Source organism: Limulus polyphemus, unplaced genomic scaffold (assembly GCF_000517525.1).
Source record: "Limulus polyphemus unplaced genomic scaffold, Limulus_polyphemus-2.1.2 Scaffold1541, whole genome shotgun sequence".
NCBI classification, from domain to species: domain Eukaryota; kingdom Metazoa; phylum Arthropoda; class Merostomata; order Xiphosura; family Limulidae; genus Limulus; species Limulus polyphemus.
In genome coordinates, this window is record NW_013667151.1 from 118,469 (window position 1) to 122,824 (window position 4,356).

General features: G+C 33.5%; 1 protein-coding gene and 1 long non-coding RNA gene across 7 annotated transcripts in view; one reads left to right on the plus strand and one right to left on the minus strand.

The window, feature by feature from the left end:
• LOC111086905 overlaps window positions 1-2,452 on the minus strand; it is a 29,046-nt gene extending 26,594 nt beyond the window's left edge. The window contains exon 1 of the long non-coding RNA XR_002611616.1: window positions 2,330-2,452. This is a non-coding gene — a long non-coding RNA (uncharacterized LOC111086905). The remainder of the gene's footprint in view (window positions 1-2,329) is intronic.
• The window catches only part of LOC106464014 (retinoic acid receptor RXR-alpha-A-like), a 98,939-nt gene that overhangs the window by 69,253 nt on the left and 25,330 nt on the right, over window positions 1-4,356 (plus strand). The window lies entirely within an intron of this gene.

Here is a 4,356-nt window from a genome sequence, read left to right on the forward strand (position 1 = left end):
CTCGTGTAGCTTTGCGCGAAATTCAAAACAAAAAAAACCTCAGAGTTCCTGTTGTGACAACATCTAGAATGTCACCAAGGGTAGCGTAACAAGTAGATTCTCTCGACTATTTATCTACTTGGAAAGAACTTCAGCAAATGACGATAAAGGACAGTCTTGTTCTATAAGTCATGAAAAATAAAACCACCAAAAAGAATTGGGGAATGGACAATTTAGAGACAGTAAATCAGTTAATGAAGAACTGTGTTAGTCAGAACTGTGACTGTATTTTGTTTAACACATTTAATTAATTATTTAATTATTGTAATATCTGTTCATGAATAGTAATTTTTGTTAATTATAAACATAATGACTTTTATTACTGATTATATAAGCTTAAATTTAATATATTATTGCTTATTTGTGGGGCTTCACAATCCAGGGAGGTAAGCAGTGTTATGAACTATGTTTTAGTATTATAATTTGACTTTTAATGTTTGCTGAAGGGAGTTTTGGCAAGACGTAGTTGATAACATGTGAGCCTAGAAACCTCCTGAGTGTTTAGAGTTTTGGGAAAAATTATTGTATAAAAACATCAAAGTTAGTTAGTTAGTGAGTGAGCTAGTTGGCAAATCAGTGCCGTACATTTTTTGAGTTTGTGTCGTAGATACCCGAAGAAAATTAACAAATAACAGTTTATTTGTGAGTTAGGTCTATCGAATGGTTATTGTTAGTTCGTGAAATTACGTAAGTTGTAAAACTTTCAGTTGAAAAAAATAAAACGCTTTCCTTTCATTATATGAACCAGGACTTTGCATTATTTTTACCAAATAATCGAAAAGTACCCTTCTAACGATAAAACACTTTATTCTTATTTTTATTTTCAAAATAGGCGCCAGTTTGCAACGAGAATGAAATCCCACTGTTTAATATATTTGGTATTGTTTCTTATAGTTTTGTCTCGCATATGACATAAAATATCATTTGAGATTTTGGTGACACAAGTGTTACATTGTAAATGTTTCTGTTGTATGTGATTAATGCACTGTGTTTGTTTTCAGTAATATGATTATAAAGATTTTGCACCTTATTATAATAACTATATATACACATGCATACACAGTACAGTAATTTGAAAGTCAATGGCAGTTATCACATTAGTTTTGATGTTGAAACTACTACTGTTACAATTTATGCATTTCTGTATTTTCTCTGTGACATGACCGATTGACACACTTTAGATTTTAAAACATAGGTTAATATCGGAAGCCTGTTATAAAATGTTTGAACGAAGGCAACCTCTAAATTTACCAGTGTTTCTGGTTTAACACGTGATCTTCCAGTGGGACCCAGAAAAAAATATATAAAGATTAATTGTTGTATTATTAATCTCGGATCTTTTTATTCAATTCTAAAAATAAAATAAAATTCTGTGAGTGCACTCCTGTGTATACATTGTATGAAGTAGCACTTTTTGATCACAAACAATCTACAGATATCCGTCAGGATTAAAATAACTTAAAAAAAAATCTAAGTTAATGGAAATAATTAATATAAAAGAATGAAGGAAATTTTATAGCAGTACACCAGAGAACTAAAATCCATAATGATCAGAGTGTACTGAATCACCATTCAAGCAGCCACGCTGTTAACTACAGAATTACCGATGTGATACCATATGGACCCCATCTTAAGATTTTCAAATACGTTTTCTTAAACTATTTATGCACTAAATTACTTATGACATAAATCATTACTTTGTTGGTTACGAGATCTCCAATAAAGGAGCCACAAAAAATAAACAAAAATACCGCCACTATTGCGATCCATTCTACAAATTATTACAGCGAATTTCCTACGTGTTTTACATACAAAATATGTCATATCACCCAGTTTTTGTGCTTACATCTTTACATTGAGCGTTGTGATAGGTGAAAATAAAATTACTCAATGTGATACAATATGTGGATTTCACCTTTAGGAACAGTTTGTCTTACAACGCTAAAATTCTGGATTCGATTCCCCGCGTTGGACTCAGCAGATAGCCCAGTGTAGTTTTTCCATTAAAAACAACAATAATAAATAGTACGAAAACAACTCGATAGTTACTGTAAAATTTACGCATGGCCCCCTGTGGCATAGCGGCATGTCTGCGGACTTATAACGCTAAAAACCGGGTTTCGATACCCGTGGTGGGCAGAGCACAGATAGCCCTTTGTGTAGCTTTGTGCTTAACTACAAACAAACATTTTACGTATGTTATCTAAATATTATTGAAATAAGAAGCGTTGAATCGTATTTCTTTGATATACATAGATTATTCAGTAGAAATTACATAACAGTATAATACCTTAGATTCTGTCGTGTAATCAGTCAAGTTTCATGACCCCGATGCAGGATGTTGCGTATAGACCTCGAAATAGCACACATATATAGCTGATTCTGCTGGTTGATGGGATGGGGAATATTATCACGTGATTGGCACAGTTTCAGAAGGATTGTTTTTATCTGATATGCTTGACCTTGGCATTAAGCTAATGCATATATGTGAACGGATGTTGCTTCTTTGACTCGTATAGTAGTAGTGATAGCCCACTTTTGTTGTCATTGGTCGTCGTTGCCCATTTTTACAGCTGCTAACAATATTCTGTTCGCAAGAATGAATAATTTGGTTGGCAGCCTACAGTGTTCCAACCATGTGGCCAGAAAATTTATTTACATGTGTTTAAACATAATATATTCGCCTGAATTTGTGTATTTTTAAAACATTTACTCAGGCACAAACAATTTGCTAATTCAAATGTAAATAGCATTTTGAGGAATCTTTTGTTTATCATTCTCCAACCCAACTGGCGAGTTCTGGAATTGAACGTTAAGACTCTTGGGTAGTGACTTGTGAGAAACGTTATGTATACATCTGAAATGCTATTTTTACTTTATAAGCGTCTGATTTGGAACCCAAAATGGACAAAAAATCTAAGAGGAATGTGGGGGAAAATCCAGTTTATGTTATTGTTCTCAGAAATTTCAGGCCAATTTGTTAATTTGTTTTCAATATGTAATAAAAAACAAAGGTGTGCGGATTTAAAGAATACAAATATTTTGTTAAAAATTCAACATTGTTAATATTCAATAAACTATGGCCAGATGTATATGTGCATTTCAACCATTAATACAGTTTGACTCAAAATTGCAGCTAACGTGAATTGAGCTAATCAAGCACATTTAATACTAATTTCCGATCAGAGCTAGTTATGTACGTAGAGCGAAACTAAAAATTAGCCTGAACATCATTATAGCTAATTAAATACACCCATCTCATGTTTCTACTCATAAAGATTGGAATGTATTGTTTCATAAGATTGGTTAACGATATTTTCAGCACTTTCAGGTGTTCACAAAATTTGGGTCGCAGGAGGTTCCAAGTGGGAGTCGCGAAGGGATGAAAAGGTGCAATAAATATATTTGAAATTATTGTTATTATTTAATTATTATTATACACAAAAGGGGTTGCTTCATCCTCTCAACCTTGTCACTGTATGATTATGCTCTAGGGAAATAATTTCCCTTTTTGTTTCGTTTTGGTTTACATTATGGTTTTGCGCAAAGCTACTTAAGGGCTATCAGCTCATAACCATCCCTAATTTTAAACAAGTTTATTGCAACTGCGGTTGTCATATTATTGTATTCTTCTGTACCTTTGCTCGTACAGAATTATTTTCAGGGGGAGGGGGGCAAAATATGTATGTAGGGGATCGGGTTTTACAGTGTAAGTCAACAGACTAAAAATATGTTATGTGTGCTTAAACGCAAACACAAGTTTACAGTTTAATAAAAAATACTAAAGATATTTAATTTAACTACGATGTTAACTTTATATCATAACATATGCAATTTTTTTGTGAAATATAAGGGGTCAAATGCCCTCTCTTGCCCCTTCCTGCGGGCGCTCACGATACGAAGCGAATATTTTCAGAAACGGGATGTGAACCACTAGGCCATGTTCGGTCTTCCTTTTTAAATTTTAGTATCCTACATGTTTTGTGGTTGAATACCTATTCAATTAGATTTATGAACAGTAACACAAAATACATCTAACCCATATAAAAACCAGCGTGTGTCACGTCACGATTTATTTCTCGAAGTAGGCGGAGTCATAAAAGAAGACAAAATGCATTTGTCCAGATAGAACAGTTCGATTATTGTCTGTCCATTACGATTTTAGTGACGGAGGTGCACGGTGACAGAGATGGGGGGGGGGGGGCGCCTTGAAACCTTATAAATGTGAGTGTTGGTATAATAAGCCTAAAGTAAAGACGTAATGTGGTATCACCTAGCCTAGAGCTGAGTGTATAAAATTTATCATGAAAGTAAAAA